Genomic DNA, 21,309 nt, shown 5'->3' on the forward strand with positions numbered 1-21,309 from the left:
TGCATAAACATCAATATTTTTGGTGATTTTTGGAACACTATCAGGACTATGATGAAACATATAATGGGATGAGACTGTCCCTAGCCAACTTTACCTCAAGGATAGAAGAGACAAAAAAAGACGCTATCTTTCAAAATTGGGGTGGGAAACTTGTGACAATCTAAGATGTTGTGGATTCCAGCTCCCATCAGACTCTGTCAGCATTGCCAGTGATCAGGGATGATGGGAGTTGTAGTCCAGTAACATCCAGAGGGCCACAGATTCCCCATACCTGCCTCTAAGTTTAAGGGGATGGGCAGCTACCCTAAGGGTGTCACATATATTGGTCCATGGTTGTAAAGGCAGTGCTATTTTTCTAGAAAAAGAGGTACTGGAACCCATCTTGAACACCTCTCTTGTTCTCTTTTAATGGCAATGGAACCCACCTGAGAGGTTGTCGGAACTGAGTTCAAGCGAGTTTTGCTCTGTGTAAAGACAAAAGACTGTGATTCAGAAGGCAAGATGAAAGTGCAAATGTTGAACTGTCATAACCCCTCTTTTTTTGAGAGAGAGGAGCCTGGTGATTACTTTATAAGAAGGTGAACGGTCTTAACAACAACTTCACAGTATTATCTTAAAAAGTAGCAACAGTTAAAATATACATTGATTTGAATGTGTCTTGAATAACAAAAGACAAAGACTCAGGGCATTTGAATTTCAAACGTTTATGTTAGGATTTATGAGTTTATGAGTTACACATTTTAAGTCATTTTCAAAACCCTAACCATTTATAAATTCTATTTGATTAATAATCCAGCCTTTTAAGCACTTAACTAATACATTTTGTGAATTGTAAAGGAAGCTGGATAGTTTTAATAAACAAATACTTCTCCTTCATATTGCTAGAAGGAAAGCCCATCTTTAATATTTGGTTTCAATCCCTATCACAGATAAGAAGCAAATTAGCTTTTTAAAAAATCAAATATGCTCTATCTATTTAGCCACACAGCTAAATTTTGCTCTCACTTATTAGGCTTCCCCCATCTGATTAATCAACTGAAACTTTGATTGATTAATCTACTAATTAAACCAATTAAAGCTTACAGCCCTAGTTAAGACTAGACAAAGTTTTGGAAAATCAGCTTTTTGGCATATACTGACCTTATTCATTTCTGAAATGTCCCCAGTTTATCTTTCCTTAGACACGAAACTCACCTAGGCAGATTTTTGTTTTGAAGACTAACTAATGGTTAAAATGCAAATGAACACAAACAGGCACACATGCCAATTTTTATAAAGATGCCATGTTTACTTCAAAGGTTTGAAGAAAAAGAAGAAGAAGAGGAGGGGGAGCTCTGAGAGAGATTGTTTCTGTATGCCCAACCTTACATTTCAGCCAAGTTGTTGCTGTTTCTTCTTGTTGTTTTTTGAGCTTGGAGAAAAATGCATTATGTGCATCTATAGTAGAATTGAAGGTCGGGAGGCCACTCAGCTTGCTGCTTCCAGCACTGCAGATATGAATCAGACTCCTGCGATTAGCAGCACTCACACTCACACAACAGGGTGAGCCTGAAGTGGGAGGGAGGATTGTTTAGTCACAAAAGCAGTGTTCGGTTGCTTCAATTCCGACTTTGAAATAGCTTTCCTACTTGGAGCAAGCCCCATAGCTCTGCTTCCTTTATAGTGTTAATGTGCTGAGCTGCCAAGAAAAATAAAACACAGAGAAATGACTCTGGTTGCATCTTTGAGCATCACGAGGCAAGGCACAACAGGCTTCTGGAGCAGGAGGCCTCCGTGATTCTGTTCACCTGTCAGACTACAAAGGACTGTGGCACTAACCCTAGGCCCTGTGAAGCTCAAGGTGATGAGAATGCCATCCACCTACAACTGGAATTGTGGTTGTTAGAAATACATATTTCAATCATCCCTTAGTGTGGTGGCCCATATAACCTTAGGTCTCATGCCACAATATTTTATTGCCTCCAGTAACTATTTGCTGGGACTAATCCTAAATACCGTATGTGGGGGAGAGCTTGTCTGCTTCAGTCTTACCTTGGGCTTATTAGATTTGTTATTCTGGTGTGTGTGCTTTCCTTGTACATCTTTGTTTTAGGATTGCCTCTGCTCTGGTTGTGCCCTGTCCAGGGTCCTGATGTAATCTGCTCTATCTAAAGGCAAAACAAGATGTGACATTCTGTGAATACAATTAACATGCAAATACTTTGCCATACACAACCTCAGCAGCCTTGGAATTGGAGAGGTAGCATGGTCTCAACAGAAAAGCATTTCCAAAGGTGTTATTTGCATTTCAAGGAAAGCTGCCTTTAGCACAAATGGTGGCCTCCCTTGAAATGCAAATAGCATTTTAGGAGAGGCGATTTTTTGTCAGGACCATGGAAGAAAGGAAAAGAATTAAATTTCTGCTCATACCCTAGGTTCTCAAGGCAAGGCCCAATAGTTAACCTGCATGCTCTGAAGGACTCCCCTAAGTTAGCACAGCAGGAGAGCTGCATAAAGGATCAGATTTGTGTGAATTCTAATCCAGGATTAATTTCAGATCCACACAATCTTGCAACCTGGTTATCTAGGAATATCTACTAAGGAATAAAATAATATAGAGAAACGTTTATAATAGATGCATCAATTGCATTTGTCTAAACAATATGTGCATGTGCTGTTGTATGAAAGCTTGCAGTGAGAATTGCCTAGTAAGTTTGCATCCTTATCTAAATCCAATTGGAGGTGCAGTTGTACTTAGAAAACATGGATGATAATGGCTATGGTTTTTCACGCCACCTCTCTGGTGCGCTTCAGCATGACCTTGTCAAAGTTAAAAGCTCGTAAAATTCCTATTTACTTTTTATGGCATTATGATTCTGCGTAACAGTGCTTAAAACAAAAACACAGTATAATTATACTGTCGATCAAACAGCTAAGGAAGGCATTTTCCACTAGCTTTGCACCTAGCAAACTGTAAATAATTAATAAAACTAGAAGCCATGACTAAGTGGAGGCGTTTGGGGGCTAGTTAAGCATTTGTCATTGCTCTGGTTAAAGCAGCCACCGCGCACAAAGCATCAACTGTTTACTTTTATCCTGTGAGTATAAAAATGGATGTTTATTCTTATATTGCTATGCATTCACCTAATAAAAATCTCAAGCTGCCAATAGCACTCTGAACAGGTGTACAGTGAATGTACTCATTGTTTAATTTATCTGTGTTTCCAGCCCATTTAGCTTCCTCCAACAAACAACAAAAAATATTTTCTTCATTATCTCCAATTAATGTAAATGTCAGATGCAGTGAATATATTACTGTGTGGATAATGCATGATTTGTGGGATGTTTTGCATTAAAGTGACATTTCCCCCTGCAAATAACCCAAATCACATGTTCCTGTCTGTCACCCCATTTATGGAGATGGCAAACTTATTTCCAATAGATTACTTTCTAAAACTGCTAAATATTTGTTTCCAAAGTTACAGAGTACTTTCTTCCATCACTGGACTAATTCTAAAACAATTTAATGTAGTTTCTCTGTTAATCCAGATTCAAATGGGAATCTCTTGTAATTGTTTTTATGTTTAAATATATTAGGAATTGTACATACTTTAAGAGGTTGAGGTTTAGCAGCTGTTTAAAGTGTTTTTCAGCATTATACACATCAGAAGACTATATACCCATTCTAGATTTTCCGTTCCAGCTCTACCTGAACTGTTCCAATACAATAAATATGGCAAACATTCAGCTTGAGGTGGTGGGTGGGGAGTGTGCACTGGCTGGCACAGTGCTAAAACCAGAATTTTTGTGATTTTGGAAGCAGGGGAAAATACCACCATGTGCACAGAAATTGCTCCTAACAGAGGCATTTTCTGAGCACAGCTTAGTTCACACATTCCCCACACAATAGCAGTGATGTGTACAGCCAAGGAAGGCTTTGTGCTGTTTATATGGAAGGGAAATTATCACACATATCCTTGGGAAATGTTGCTTAGAGTTTTGTTTTTTTAACTGTCCTCCATTAAAACAGGCAATTATTCAATGAGTCATGCAAAGCTACCAAAATATCATCCCTAATTCATATGAAGCTACCTTGTTTTGAGGCAGACCCTTTGTCCATCTATTATTGTCTTCTACAGTAGTACCTCGGGTTACAGACACTTCAGGTTACAGACTCCGCTAACCCAGAAATAGTACCTCGGGTTAAGAACTTTGCTTTAGGATGAGAACAGAAATCATACAACAGCGGCATGACGGTGGCAGGAGGCCCTATTAGCTAAAGTGGTATCTCAGGTTAAGAACAGTTTCAGGTTAAGAACGGACCTCCAGAATGAATTAAGTTCTTAACCCAAGGTACCACTGTACTTGAGATCTTTTAACTAATCCATTCTGCATGCAAAACATGTGGTCTGCTTATAAGCCATAGCCCTTCCCTCCTTTAGTTATTGTCTCATATGTATGAGTACTTCTCCAAGTTATAATATCACATGTATGTATTTTTCTATCCCTGTTCCATATTATTTGCTGGTGGGTGGGGAAATTAATACATGGCATGATGTGCAGCATCATGGGAGTACTGTTTTTGCTAACACCCGGTTTCATTGTAACATGTATTTCAGTCAAAAGACACAGGTTCCTTCCTTCCTTCTTTCATTGCTAGTTACCTAGATGGAAGTGTTTAGTGCTATTATTAGATGTTAGGTGGGTATCTTCTAGAAGCATTGTAAGATGTTCAGTATACTCTGTTAAGTCCCTCCCACCAATCCAGTGGTTTTGGTTTCTGTAGTGGAGTGGCATGCAATCTGGATGGTAGTTTTGATATTCATATCTGGGCCAAACTACATATAACAGTAAATATATATTTTCAGAATATACACATAGCAGCAACCGTGGTGATTATCAGGAACAAAGCCATCAGCTTACAATTCAAATAGCAGCTTCAGTGGAACAATTTGTGTAACTAGAGGAGAAATGTATTACTCTTCCTCTCAGGAGCCATTGGTGCAGTGGGGTGGTGCCACAGAGCTGTCTTCAGGAGGTCAGGATGATAGCAGCAAGGTCAGGGTTGGGCAGATGTACTGAGGGGAGAGCCAGATTTGTTCTGCATGTATGCACCATCCTTATAAACTGACTCCAGTGTTTGGACAGTAGCTCTGGGGCACCAATTCACCATGTCATCTGCTCATACTTCCTCTCCACGTGCTTCAATTCAGCTACTTATTTGCATTATTATTATTTTTTAAAAAGAATGTGCTTCATAGTTAAAGACACATGTCCCATCTAGTTTGGCCCTTTGAGAATTATCACCCTGTCCCTATGGCTTAGAGCACAGAGGGGGGACCTGTGGCTCTCTGATCTTGTAGGACTCCAGCTCCCAGCAGCCTCAGCTACCATGGCCAATACTCAGGGATTGTAGGAGTTGTAGTCCAACAACATCTGTAAAGATGCAGGTTACTCATCTGTGTTGTAGAGCTCTGTGGACCACTGTAAAGTAGGAACAAAGAAACACATACTCTGCCCAGTATGTTCAGTAAAGCATGACAGATTCAGTTGCCGCACAAATGCCAAGTGAATACACTGACCACTTGCTATGATGATAACCTCTATGGTTCTCATATTGCACATCTGCTTGGTCTGAAGCTACTTTCTAGGTAGCCCTTGGGATTTAGAGAAAATATGAGAAAGAGGACTACATCTACCGACAGCATTCTTTTTAAAAGGCAACAGCTGTGAAGACAAATTACCACCAGGAAGAACTCCTTTAGAAACACGTTCCATCTATTTTGTGCACATGGGTAGGGAGTGAAGTTCAAAAAGACCTTATTGCTCAGAGCTGCCTGAGGGAGTTGCCTGCTGAGGAGTAGTGGGCAGAAGGGGATTCTCTCCAGGATCAAGCAAATGAGAGAAAGAGAACAGTAGTTGCTATTAGACAGAGAAGGAAAACAGAATTAGAATAATTTGAGAATCATGCTGTATACATGTCTATTCAGAAATAAGCCCCATTGAGATAACTGGGGCTTGCTCCCAGGTAAGCAGGTATAGGGGAAATTGCATTTGTGGTTTGTTTGGTTGCTTGTGTTTGGCTAACAGTACGCTTTTTTGCCCTGCTGTTGACAAGATAGCTTGAAGCAAATTCCAAAGCAAATAAGAGAATAAAAGACAAGCCTGATGTGATTGATCCAATTATCTCTATGGCATCATAAACGCTCAAGATGTGACCTAGTGATCCAGCAAGGCATTGACTAGCAGGCAAGGCTTAGCTATGGTAGTAACAGGGGAGGGATTTGTAAAGGGAATTACAAATGGAAAAATCTATTAGGGAAGAGGGCATGCTTGAAGTTATTCTATTTTCCCTAGCAGAGGTCAGAGCAAGCTGCTTTGTACAGTAAAGCTTTAATGCTTCATGAGCACACAGAAAAAGCTAATCCAGGGCTGTTTAAAAATGCCAGGTTCATACCACTGTAAGAGGAAACCTTATACAGTTTATGGTTTTGTAGAAGAAAATAAAAGAGGAAATACTGCACGGTGTGCTGTGATTATACAAGCTAACTGGTTTTTGGCAGCAACTCTGTTCCTTTCTTTTCTTTCTTTTAAGGAAAATGGTGATGAAAGTTTCCAACAAGTTCACAAATGTGCAACAAGAAACAAATGATCTGAAGATGGCTAAAACAAACAAATTCAGTCTATGTAATTTGTAATCTTGTGCAAAATTTTGGTAATTATCCAACACTTCAGGCCTCTTTTCTGTAATATGCTGCAAATGGAAAACACTGCAGCTGAAGTCTGACTTCGGAAATTGCTAGGAAGCACAAAGCCAAACCTCTCTCAGTGGAAACTGAATGGTGGGCTTACATCAGCTGAGATTTTGGTCCTCCACAATCACAAGATCACTTACAGCTTTTCTCATCAGATTGTAAAGGAGGCAGGGGCGGGTGAAGGAACCGGGAATGAATAACTTCAAAGTATTGCAAACAATGCTCTAGCCTTTCATGAGTGATTCACATGAATGGCTTCACTTTGTTCTTGCTCAGCTGTAGATTTCTAACATGCATAACTCCTAGAATCTTCTACCACCACTGTGTGAGGCAGAAGCACTCTGGTCATTTCTGTAGCTGGGGTTGACAGAGCACACATCCATGTAAGCCTGATGCCCTGCTAGCCTTTCCTGTCACCAAAGCCTGAGGTGCTCTTACCAAATGACAGAAAAGCAAAAATGCTGCCATTTCACAGTTGTTTTGATTCACTGTTTTTTGTGTTCTATCCCTTTTATCCATCCTGTTCTATGTCATTCTCTTGGCAGTTCTGCTTGAGGTCATGCAAGCACTACAGAAACCACAGCTCACTTATGGCCCCAAGAAATATGAAAAAGGTGCTGGGAAAACTTTGTTGTATCCTTTATCTTTCCTTTGTATAGACACATGCACATGCTAAACAGAAAACATAATTTGTACTACTATAAGTACTAATTTATAGTATTAATATTTTGTATCTTTTTTAGGAAAATCTATATTTTTATTAAACTACTCTATATTCAAGCAAATATCCTGCAGCAATTTTTTTCTCACTAGAAAGTGCAAATATGTAGCTTTCTTTTCTCTCCCATTTTTTTTACAAAATAGCACTCAAGTGCCACAAATTTACAAACCATGCATTAGCAAGTTTTTTAAATGAAAAATATTGTGCATTAATGTGCTACATATTTATAATTATTTTAATTAACTTTTTTGCATCAGTCTGAAATATTTTTAGAAGATTGAAAGGTGATTCTTTTTGCATCCTTTGTCACCTTTTTAACATGTGATGCAGTAGTGCCAACTATGCAGATGGCCAGGACAGAGAGGCATTATGATTCCTTCTTTTTTTAGAATAGGATTAAACAAGTTGTCATACTTACATCAAATAAAATATGAGACTACTCACCAAATGTGATTTTCTTTCCATAATGGAAAGACCATAGCTCAGTGATGTAGCAAATGTTTTGCTTATAGAAATGCCAACATACTACATCTGGCATCTCAAGCTAATAGAGGATCTTACATGGCAGCATTAGGAAAGGCCTGAAATTTGAGGAGCAATTCCCAATAAGAATAGAAAATACTGACATTGACAGACGCCACCTTCCCTAATGGTTTTCAGTTTTCTTTTTCCTTTTATATATTTCTAGTATTCTCTTTATTACTAAAAACAAGCTCAGAGCAGGTTACAATCAAAATACATTCAAACCTAATGCATAATAAAACCACCGAATAATAAAACACCATCAATAATAATAATTCAGTAAGAAACAACAACCAGAAATCAGCCAACAGTTCACCTAGAGATCTGTGTAGATAGATCTTTAGCTGTTGCCAAAACATTCATGTTGTCGTTATTGCCAGTCTTATTTAGCATATTAGAGAATTCCACAATCAGGATGTCACTATTGAGCATGTTCTCTCTTGTGTTACCACATATCAAACTTCAGGTCAAGATGGCACTGTGAAAAGGCCATCTCGTGTTTTAAAGTATGATCAAGTGTATATGGGGATAAGTGCTCTGTCAAGGATCTAGGTCACAAGCTGTATAGACAACTTTGTATGTCAATTCAAACATCTTGAACTTGGCTTGGTAGGACATGGGCAGCCAGCACACAGTCACATGACACCCAGATGTATGGGAGCTCTGGGATTCTTCATCTATCGTCATTCCTCAATGTGTAAGCGATTTAAAATGATTGAAAGTGGGCCTGGGGGGAAAGTAAGCAAAAACCTTTTAATAGGCAGACATAAATGCACTTAATTTATGTATATGTGCTTATTTTTTCATACATAGTCACATACCAGCGCTTTGTCCTATCATCTGTTGGGGAGGGCTTTTGAGAATGCCATGAATACATATAACAAAATATAAATCAGTACTCTTTCCAGAACTCTCTTCCTCAGTAATTGTGTCTTCTTTTAAAAGAACATTATCTCTCACACAGATGGTCGGAGTGATGTATTGTGGGAAATCAACTACTCTTGGCTCTTTTCCTGGGCTCTTTGCTTAGAAACTGTAGTATTTAACCCCAAAAGTGTTATTTAACACTGTTCCAGACACCTTTTTAATCAGCAATGGTAGACTGTACAATTGCAGGCTTTACAATTGCAGGATTCACTTTTAGATCCCCAAACACAACTTTGTTGTCTTTTTGTGAGTACTGTATTTTGGAACATTTATAAAAAGATCCTGACAGAAGCTCATATTCTGCCCTTTAAGCTAAGTTGAATAATAAAAATAAGAGTCTTAACAATGTTTGAAGAACTTAAAGCACATTAAAAACCAAACAAAATACAGATGAAATAAACAAAAAGCCAAATTTAAAATGATATACAATACCAAGTGTACTGTTCTACTAACATGTTATGTCAGCACAAGGATTTACACTTGCTCAAGGAAATTTTGCCTTCTCTCTTCACCCAGTGCAAGGCACATGGAGAAGGGCCTCTGTTGGGCAAGGTCAGTCATCAGGCACTTGGTGCTTCTCCTAAAGAAGGTTCCAGTGGCACCCAGTGACATAAAATGGGGGTGGATTTTCAAGAGCTGCCGCAGCGCTCTACATTCAGAGAGAAATTACATTGTAATACATGTCATGTGTCAGAAATGTGAGAGGACGAATAAGATTAGTTCCAAATTGGCTTTCAGTCAGTGAATACAACCAGAGTAATAGTTTTCTTAGTTTTCTTCTGACCTTACTGTTCTCGCCACCATCATCTTTGTATATGTGGGCATGTATGTGTGTATACACTTACAATTTAAGATAGCACTTTGGGCTGTCCACAACAGTCCGTGCCATAATAAATTTATTAGTTATTTAAATGTTGTAAAGGATATATACATTTCTCACCAAGGAGCAGGGGTTTCTTTTGAATTCAGACTGGGATACCAAAAATGCAGTTTAGCGGGTTTGTTGTTGTTGTTGTTAGATAAGAATATGAAGCACAAAGCATAGAAAGGCGGATAACTCCTGGCCCTTTCAGTTGCTGGGAAATCCCCTCCTGAGCACTGGTACTGAACTAGTATTATGGAACAGAAAGTATTCTAGACTGCTCCATTGGAGTTGTTCTACCTGTGGTATTCAAGTCTGCCTAAGTCTCAGCAATTTCATCTCTAAATTGCCTTGCAAAGTTGTTACAGCAGGCCTCTGAGAGTTTCAGGGCAACAGAAGCCCTTTCACCACTTGGAAAAGCTTTGCCAGATAGCTACTTGATGACTCAATTAATGCCAAGATGGAAGCTTTCTTCTTCTTCTTCTTCTTCTTCTTCTTCTTCTTCTTCTTCTTCTTCTTCTGCGATCACTCATTACCACTCACTGTTAAATCGGCTGAGTAAGACATAAACACGGAGTTAACAGTGAGTCCATAAGTGACTATGGAGGCCAATTCTGGATCCACACATCCTTCCACATTGGAGACATAGGTTTCCAGGCAGGAGTTCCAAAGGTGACAAAACTATCCAAGAAAGCACCAGCTGCCAGTCTTAACACCCAATATGGCCTGTTGGGATGCAGGCAGACTTTCAGATATTTGCATTTGTGAATCAAAAATAGTGTGCTGTGCCTTATATACAAAACAAGCTCTTGGAATTTCCCACCATGCTAACAGAAGCAAGTGGCAAATTGAATAAGGAGTCAATTTGTTCCTTCTCTCTCCCCATGCAAGATCCATTTTCTACCAACTTTAAAATTGTATATAAAAAACTTACATGTGGATAAAAGTTTCTGTCAATTTGATACATGGCTTATTTTCAAGCCAATTACAGTGGAGGCTCTCTCATACAGAAGTTATTATTTACATGGAGCAGCTTCATTATAATGGGGGTGGTGTACCTGGGACCTTAGAATTCAAGAAGATAAGAGTGACTCTGAAGAGTAACTTTTCCTCAAGCAAAAAACCAAATAGCATATTTTTGTAAATCATCTCAATTTACATATCAGTTAGCACTGTTTATATTTTTGCCCCTTGGGTGTTGCTGGTTACTCTAGACAAGTTGGGGAAGAAGGACCAGGGTTCTAATCCAGGTTCATAATTATTTTCTAAAATAAGTGGCAAAAAGATTCAAATTTTCTTTCCATGTCAATAATAATAATGTAAATGCAAAACCCATTCCAGTCATGCATATCTCTGGTCTGAGCACTGTCCCACTGCCTGTTACACTAGGCAATGCTGTACTAGATGAAGCAATAAACTGTTTTTATTCTAAAGCAGCTTGATAAAAACTGTTAAGTGTGAGGTGTGTGGGGTTTTTTTAAAGAATTCCTTTCAAGTGGTCAGTTTTGCACAATATCCTACCAATATATGACAATCTTTCTTTAATTTCACTCTGGGTCAGGGTGAACCCAGCATCTCATGTTTATATTAACATATGAGTGTGTACCTGCTTGTGAATCTCACTTAGCAGTTCCGCTGTGTATATAAATAAAAAGGTATAATTTCAGTTATAATGTTAGTGTGCTGGTTAATGCAGAACAAACCAGATTGGGGGAACTTTGAGCCATTTCTGTCTATCAAGCTATCTACATTAACTGCATGCTGGAGGAATGACACCTGGTGGCTAAGCATTTGGGAGAAGCTATGGATACATGTATATTGCTGTACACAAATGGGTTTTTGATGCAACTGTGAACAGGGAAGTATCCAGATTCCCAGTCATGCATACAGAACCTTTGCATGTACAACTTCATTCATTCCATTCATTAAAATAACGGGACAGAAATAATATACATGATCCATCTCTTCCTTCAAAGGTTCTGTGTGGTACATAATAAAGTTAGTAGGGATGCCAGAAAGCACTGCATACTGTTTCACCATTGTTTTTTGTTTTGGTGGTCGAATATTGCTTTGTGGAATGCTAGGGCTGGTGCATCATGTAGCTGTATCATGGTGCTCCCAGAAACAGTATGACTTGTTCTGATCTGATTTTTCTGTGAGGGTGATTGACACATTAGGATCTGTACATTTCCTTTCCTCCCCAGATAATGCATTGCTAATCTTTCACTTGCTGTCCACACCAAGAAGCTGAGCTTGGAAACAAACAAACAAACACAGGAACAAGTGTTACCAACCTTGGTTTATCATGGTTCATAACAGGCAAAAGGAAGGATTGTGCTTAGTGGTAGTGTTGAGAATATTTGTTACTATTTGTTTGGATTTCTTTTTTAATACTGTGGTTTTGCTCTGTATTAAACCCTGTTTGACTAAGAAACAAACATGATCAAAAAGTCTTGTATAAGACCTCAGCATGGAAAGAAAGAAAGAAAGAAAGAAAGCCCACATACATACGCTTCAGGTTACATATGCTTCAGGTTACATACGCTTCAGGTTACAGACTCCGCTAACCCAGAAATAGTGCTTCAGGTTAAGAACTTTGCTTCAGGATGAGAACAGAAATCATGCTCCAGTGGCACGGCAGCAGCAGGAGGCCCCATTAGATAAAGTGGTGCTTCAGGTTAAGAACAGTTTCAGGTTAAGAACGGACCTCCGGAACGAATTAAGTACTTAACCCGAGGTATCACTGTATTGTGAAAGCAGCTCCTCCTAAGCAGATTGTTGAAATTCAAATGTTCATTCAGCAGGGAAAAATTGGTGGAAATAGGGCTTCCATAAACAAAGTGACTTGGTTGTGTTCAACTGAAGAGAAAATGGAAGTAGGGGTGTGACAAGCCATCCACCAAAATGGAAATGGAAACATGCTAACAAGCTTTCACGGCAACAGCAACTGCAGGTATATAGCAGGTTACAAGATTTTCTGCACTAAGAAGAAATTCCAATTAAAAGAAACAAATTATAAAGTTACAGACTGACACTTTGATGACAATGTTGCCATGCGAACATTGCAGAAAACCTGTGCACCATGAACAGCACCCTAACTTAATCTAGCACCATGGTCTGAGCCCAGGGGAACGTACCTTCATGACTCCATGGTGAAATTTGACAGGACATCTAAGTGATAGACATTTATTGTAAAATAAGAGAGGCCTCAGAGAGGCTTCAGCCTCTCAGATAAAGGATTTTAACAATGCATTGAATAGTTAAGCAATGTTGGGATAATAACATTAAGAAGTAGCATTAATACAGCTTGTAAATTGGCATGGTAACACTAATATCTATTCTTAATGTTTGGAAATAGAAAACCAGCTGTAATTCCAGGTGCCTACAAAGTGTGAAAGCTAGAATTTCTACCTCCGGGCATCGTTTTACTTTAAAAGGTTATTGAGTTAACTAATAGTGCAGTGTCTTACACTGAAAGGTCAAATAATTGTAAAGGTAACCATTTTTAATTAACAAGATCAAAGGGAAAAGAGTAACTCTTCAAAGTAACCTGGGGTAAAAAGCAATCCAGAGGAAGCAATCAAAAATTATTTAAACTCCTTAGCTACCGAGTATTAATGAAAAATAGCAGGAAGGCATACAGTATGTGTGTCTACTTTTCTTATGATGCAGGCATGTTTGGCCTGCCATCAGTTTTTCCATCAAAAAGATGGAAGTTAGCAGCCAAGAACAAAAGCGTAGCTGGGGATGAGAAGGGAATGCTGAAAAGAGAAGACAATTCTAGTGCAAGAACTGTACTCCTATCCTTTGCCACACAGAGAGAGTTTTTCTCTGTCAATGATAGAAAATAGAACCTGTGTGAGGGGAAATTCTAGAGTGAGTGATAGTAGAGCCGGGGGGGGGGGGATGAGTGTCTCTTCAGGAAATCCTTTCTAGCCTTTTTGGTACTTCCACAGTCACTGCTTCCTTCCCAGCTTCCTGTCTTCCATATGAATCTCACCCATGCTTTCTCCACTATTATTTTAATTTGTATGCTGCTTTTCCACATAACTGTGTCTACATGGAAAAGAGGAGCTCTAAATATGCCTCAGAACTTTAATGCCCATCAATGTTTTAAATTAAAATAATACAAGTAGTCTAAGTGACGTACCCACATAGTGCCCCCAATATAAAGGGCACAATCAAATACACCATTAATATTAAACCTAGCATGTCCTTATTGGGGGGGATTAGAGTGGAAGTACGGCAATCCTTGTTGCCCCATTAGTCCCATTAAAAACTCACTTGGCAGGATTTTCATGACTTAGCCCTCATACTGATGTGGTTCTTGACAAAATATATATTTTAAACCAAGTGTGTGATCCCTGTGTTCAATCAGTTATGCATACAGTGTATTGTAAATTACGTCTCTATGCTGAACAAGAATGGACTTATGCTCAGTTGATAATGAATAACAAAGCCACTGTCAAAAATAGAGGAAACGAAAATAACAAGGTTATCTCTCTGGATGTGATAAGAGTACAATGGTGTGGGAGTGAGTGTGGGGATGTGGGAGAGAGAAAGATAGAGAGAGGGTGAAGTGGGAAAGCAAACTTTTTTTTAATTGCAATATCTGGATACTTTACAGGATAAGTACCTAGTGAAAATAGAGTGTGAAGTTGACTGAAGAAGTAAATCTACTTTGTGAATGTCTACAAAGAAAAAAATCAAATGAGAAAATTCAGTATCAAAAACATCAAAGACAATGATGCAGCTGCTTTCATCTCCTGCACACACTAACACTTCAAAGTAAAGCAAAATGCTTGCCCTTCCTCCACTACCCCCGAAGGAGGACAAGCTCAGAGCAGAAGATATGTCTACATATCTTCTTTGAAAGAGCAGTCAAAATAAATATAAATAAATCCTGTACTGGAAAAGGAATGCTGCGTAGTGGTTGATACGATGTCTTTGGTATAGGACACAGCCATTTGCCTTAGGTTGCGAGTGGGACCTATGGCCCTCCATCAGTGGCATCCAGTCCATGGACCAGTGGGACTAGCCTAGTCCCCTTAATGTACCCTGTTAGGACCTTTCAGTGTACCTGCTTAGCCAGTGTCTCCAGGCTCTGTGTATGTGTGTGCATGCACTTCTCTCTCTCTCTCTCTCTCTCTCTCTCTCTCTCTCTCTCTCTCTCATTAGCTCTGTAAAAGCTGCAATGATCCTGCAGAGCAATACACACACATGAGCAGGAAGTGGCTGTTTGAACCAAAACTGCAGCCCCCTCCCCTTCATTTTTTTAAGGAACAGCAGTCGGAAAGCCTGAAGTGCCCATGGGGTGTGCAGGATGGAAGACAATATCCCTGCAACCTTAGTATCTCCCTCCTCTTCCTCAGCCACTGTGTGTGTGTGTGTGTGTGTGTGTGTGTGTGTGTTGAAAGCATGGCGTTTTAATAAAATAAACCCCCAGCGCCAATCTGCCAGAACCTGAATGATCAGTAGCAACATGCAACAGCAACAACAGGGAGAAAATGAGATGATGAAGATGTGTGTTAAAAATGGTTTTTCAGTGGGGGGGGGGAATCCACCCTTCTTCCTGGGGTTGTCTTTTTCAAAAAGCAAAGCCAAACTTTTCTTCTTTTTGCAAGCTGCTAGGAACTGGCAACTTGACCGGCCAGGGAAAGGACTTCCTTGGGAGGCTGGGGACTTTCCACCATTGAAGGTTTTTAGGCATCTGCCAGGGATTCCTGCTTGCAGGCAACTGGAGTAGATGACCCTTGGGGTCCCCAACTCTACATACAGCCCTAACTGTTCCTCTATGAAAAAATTCACTGCACACCACTGCTCTCCAGATGTTGCTAGACTACAGTTCCAATCATCCCTGACCACTGGCCATGCTGACTGTAGCTGATGAGAGTTAGAGTCCAACAACATCTGGAGGTCTACAGGTTCTCCACCCCAGCCTTAGATTCAGGTACAGGTGATGATAATGATAATTTAAAACTAGCATACCAGAAATAGTATAATATTAGTGTCCTGAAAATGACCAGGAAACATACCTTTATATGGAATTGCTGCTTTTCCCTTTTAATTTCATCCCCACCCTCAATATTATATTATGGTATTTAAATGGATTTTTGGGGAGGTGGGGATATCTATGCACATTGTGCTTAGGTCATTTAGTAATGCAAAGTAGATGAAACCCTATGAGGATTTTCTGACTGGCACAAAGGCTCTCATTGTAAAAAGCTAATCTCTTGAAAATGTTATACTATTGGCAATGTTGCTGGCAATAATTAAGAAATTTAAATGAGACACTCATGAAGCTGCAACAATTGTGTATAATGGTTTCATCTGAAGTAATATTTTCAAATATTAAATGTTCATATTGTAGGATGAAAAAGCGCTTTGTGTCTTAAGGCAGGCTTATCTTCTAGTGGAATTAGCTCAGAACAATATGCTGTGAAGCTGATGTCAGACTCCTTATTATTGACTGTTGTTGACAAATAACAAATGCAGGCAACATACAGGGAGTAGTAGAATTTCTTCATCCATTAAAGGTTACAAATCCTTTGATTGTTTTATCTAAAGATCAAATTGTTAATAGTTTAGGATCAAAATTCTCTTGTGGACATTTATAAATGCAGCTATGTGAGCTCTGTTTTGTGTTATTGCTACAATTTAATTATTTGTTAGCATGCTGCCTAAAGCCATTTGTCTATGGTGAACAGCTCTCACCAAAATTTGGCCTTTTTTCCTCACTACAACTGATATTGGGCTGGATTCACCTAATGAGCCTTGTCAGAAGAAGCCCTGCATAAGGATTTCCTGTTGTTCAATGGTGATTTCCCCCTTCACCTCCCTCTACATGCTCTCCAAAATTGGTTCAGGAGGGGTCAGGAGAACCCCCATAACAGCGCACAGGGGAAGGAGAGGGTGGATCAGTCTGTCTGGCAAGCTAAAATGCTGGCACACACTAAATGTTCATCATCACCCACTGTTAGAGGAGTTTTCCTTGGCTCGGGTTTTAATTCAGCATTAACAACAATACCAAAGTGATTTCCAATCTCATATTCTACCTGTTCCATTCAGAACTACTATATATTTTAAAACACAATTTGAAAGCTGGATTTCAATGGAGGAAAGCACTGGAAAAGTCTCAATTATGAGTTATGAGTTGCTCTAAAACTTACAGTATTTAAACATCCCTTGAAATATGCATTAGAGAAACTTTAAAGGGATCATATAAAATTCATCAAAACCTATATTTCTGAAGCAGGCAGTTTTTCATTAGAATTATGGATGTCACCAACTTAGTTCAATATTTTGTGGCTGTGTGTACACAAATTGAAAGCTGTTGACATACACACACAAACAAACAATTATGGGAGTTTATCTTCTATCAAGGAACACACCTTTATATGTCAGGGTGGGGGAGTAAGATGTGTAGTACTTGTGATCTATAGAAATGTCAGACTCATCCATTTATTCCTATAGTCCCTAAGGCAACCTATGTCTAGGGGAAAAATATTTACTAGCTTTCCAAACAGTTTATAAGGGTCATCCTGAAGTTCATTAGGAAAGGAGTGGGGTAGAAATAGCAGTGAGAAAACAGGAGATTGCTAGGAACTTAAGTTAGTACTGTTACCCCCAAAATACAATCTCCTTTCATTCACGCTTCAGTAATTTTTAAAGTTTCATATCATAAGCCACCTTTTTTTTTTTTACACACAACCCTGAGATCGTTAAGAAACCTATTCCAAATCCTTTGATCTTCTTTTCCTTTTTCTTCCAGAAAATTTGTCAGTCTTGTGAATGACTTCGGAACATTTTTAAAAGAAATGTGAAAACTTTTTTATTTTAAACAAATTTGATTGAGGTCTACATATGAAGATGGATTTGCAGTGGCATTTATATTTGTTGTGTCCGGTTTGAAACAGATGCACTACACATAGGAAGATAGACAGCTGTCTTATACCAAGTCAGACCATTGGTCCATCTAGCTCAGCATTGTCTACACTGACTGCTCTTCATCAGGTGAACCTCCATACAATCCATTCATATAACTATATAAATAAGGGCTAGACAAGTGGGGAATGTTCTTTCCTGCAAGGTTGCGTCACCTAGTATAAATGGGGATTCCTTAACAGCTGGAGAGGGAAAGATTAATGAATTGACAAAGTGGCTGCCATTGGTAATTTTTCAACAAGTATGAAAACATCCTAAATCCCTTCCCACAGGGCTTGACCCCCTTTTGTGATAAATCCAAAGAAGAAAAAAGAAAACTAACTGAAGAAACATTGTATCTTCTGTTCTTTGACTTTCCAATATTGTTGCGTTCAAAGGCTCTTACCAACATCTGAACTCCATTTTAAACCCAACATAGCATGTTAAGACACATACAGTGGTACCTCAGGTTACAGACACTTCAGGTTACAGACGTTTCAGGTTACAGACTCTGCTAACCCAGAAATAGTACCTCGGGTTTAGAACTTTGCTTCAGGATAAGAACAGAAATTGCGTGGTGGCAGCACAGCAGCAGTGGGAGGCCCCATTAGCAAAAGTGGTACCTCAGGTTAAGAACAGTTTCAGGTTAAGAATGGACCTCCAGAATGAATTAGGTTCTTAACCCGAGGTACCACTGTATTCTTTTAAACAGATCTACCAGCGTGATAACACTCAAAGGAATATTAATGTAGAAAATAGGGATGGGTAGGAAATCAAGTCATTTTATGTAGGAATTTGCAAAGATCTCTCTTCTTGTAATGTCCGTAGTCCTGGGACAGTCCTGAGCAATGCTCGCATGGCACGTAAACACATTGCCAGCATTGATCATGCCGCATAGTAGTGTGGCAAGGTGTCACAGGGGAGCAAATATATGAACTCTCCCATGATGGCATCCATAATGTGCTGTGAAGACTTCATACCACAAAAGGATGAAACTGGCAGTTTTGTAAGTGCCACAGAACATGATTTCTGCTCTTGTCATATGAACTTGTTTGCTCACACCCCTCTTCCTAAATTAAGTTGCAGGAGATTGAAAGGTATTTAGGGGAGGACCACATGAGGGCCCGAGGGTCAGTGAGAAGGGGGGTGGAGCGTGGCTTTATAAGCCTGAGTTCTTCCACCTTGTGTTTTTGTTGCTCCCTCCCTCTTCCCTTATAGGCAGCATGCATTCTTCTTAATCATCTGCAATAAATGGCTGGATATGCTTTTCACCTATTCCACACTGTTGGGAAGAATTTAATTGTCATTCAGGAGTGGAGTGGTGTGGTTTGGTTTGGTTTGGTTTGGTTTGGTTTGGTTTGGTTTGGTTTGGTTTGGTTTGGTTGCTCTTTGGGTATCAGGCAGGTAAGGAAGTAGGGGAGGAAAATCTTAGGTGCAGTAAGGCATTATTCAGTTAAGGGCACCTTTTAGGGTCAGTGCATTATGCCCTTTGGGCCTGACATGCATGTTTTGGATGAACGTTGGACAGCAGGGTCTGGGTGCACATGTTGGCTCACCTACAAAGAGGGAATAATTCCCTCCGCATCCCTTGCTGAGGAGCCACAGACTGTAGCTGTATCACATGCCCAGGGGTATGCAGGTATGCTACCCCACCTGAACTAGCTAAGACCCTGACTTGCCCATATTTTCTGAATTTGGTTGATTTATTTATTTGAGTTGCAGTTCCTCCAAGTTGTTACATTCATCAATATAACCATCTCCCCAGTGCTTTGTCTCACAAGCCTTCTTTGTGGGTGTGGGGGCAATTTTTGTTCTTCCCTTATGAGAAATGGATCTTTCAATGCCTATTCTTTGGAACTCTCTGGCTGGTCAGGCATTGTCATTGTGTTGATTTCAACATCGGCTTCAGCAAGCCTATCCAGACATATAATTTTATTATGCATATTTATTTATAAAAACTGATTTTATATTTTCATAATTTTGTTGTCAGCTATTTTAAGTCTAATTTTTGGGTTCTTTTAATGAATATTGTGTATGATTATGTAAATCACTTAGACTTCTTCTTCTTCTTCTTTTGAATAAGCAATGTATAAACTTTGCTGAAAAATAATTTAGTTTATTAGGAGCTAACTAAAAACTCATCTACGAACATAATGCTTTTAATCTCTGGTTCACCTGAATCTGTTTTAATGCTTTGCTCCCTGCCAAAACCTTATTAAGTATGCAAAGTTTCCTTTCCTTAATGCAGAACACATATAACAGGAAGACGACTAAAACAAAATTAGCAGCTGATCAAGACTACTTCAGACTGCCACCCTTCTCATTAATGAATTGATTTGATGTGAGCACAATGCTTTGCCTGATACATTATGATAGAAGAGCCCTGACAGAAAATAAAACCAAGGAAAAGTAGAACTTGATCTAAGATACATCAGCCTGCCACCCTCTTCATTAGCATTTTAATTTGATGTGAACTGTGTGGTGTCTTAGTTTCAGCTTTTGTTTAGCTTTTCTCATTTAAAAAATCAGCTCTCCCCATCGGGATATTGCTTGGTTAGCTGTAGATTACCACTAGTACCCCATTGCCTGCCAAAGCTGTTTATCTGAAGCATGCGTTGCAGTATTATATAGAATTGGCTCTGTGTGTGACAAATGGCAGGTGCTCATGATAGCTAAAAGTATGATGGTTCGGGGGGGGGGCAGTATTTTTGAAAACAGTACATTCCTAAAGCATTTTGCATTCAAGCTGAAGTCAGCTTGAAAGCAGCAGGATTTTTTTCTTTGCTTACTGGTTTCAAAGCATCAGTGGAATGTATGTGTGGTGACCTGGGGAACAATAAATATTATTCATTCATCACTGAGTTGTAATTCTACTCATAATTCAAAGCCATCACATTACTTCAGCGTACCAAGTCCAAAGTCAGATACCATTTTTTAAAGAAGTGGATTCCTGAAATGGGGAACGGGACTGATTCAAAGTACACTGAGCACCTCCCATCAGTTTTCCTTCTATCTTATGGATTTGACAGTCTGTGTGCTTCTAAAGAGATTACATTTATGCCAGGGCCTTGGAGAGCCAGTGGACTTTATTGTGCTTGGTCTGAATGACTTCCATAAATTATTACTACTGGAGTGATTTTACATATTCTTTATTGCAATTTCCATGCCTCAAAGTTCTCATTTTCTGATTCTAGGTTCTGTAACATTTATATATTTTTGAAAGTTGACATCAATAACTGGTTGTCAACCAGATCAGTGTCAGCTATACTTTATTGTAGGCCCTTATGAGAAATACATTTTGAGGAGAAGTCCCCAGTTTAGTTTCATTATATCTTCTTTATTTATTAGGAACTTGTATTACCCACCTTACACAAAAAGTCCTAGGACCAGTTACATCACAGTAAAACAACACAATACATATAGACAATGGACAGTAAAAGTAAGAATCAAAAAATAAAATCGTTTGTAAGACGTAAACAACATTCCCCAGGGCCTGATAAAAATATGGGCTTTTGCAAGCAGTTCCAAAAAATTGGGACCCACCACCTAGAAGACCCTGTCATGTGCTGCCATTTCCCAGACCTCCAAGGGCAGCAGAATCACAAACAAGACCTCCCTGC

Source organism: Podarcis cretensis (assembly GCF_951804945.1).
Source record: "Podarcis cretensis genome assembly, chromosome: 2".
Classification (NCBI taxonomy): Eukaryota; Metazoa; Chordata; class Lepidosauria; order Squamata; family Lacertidae; genus Podarcis; species Podarcis cretensis.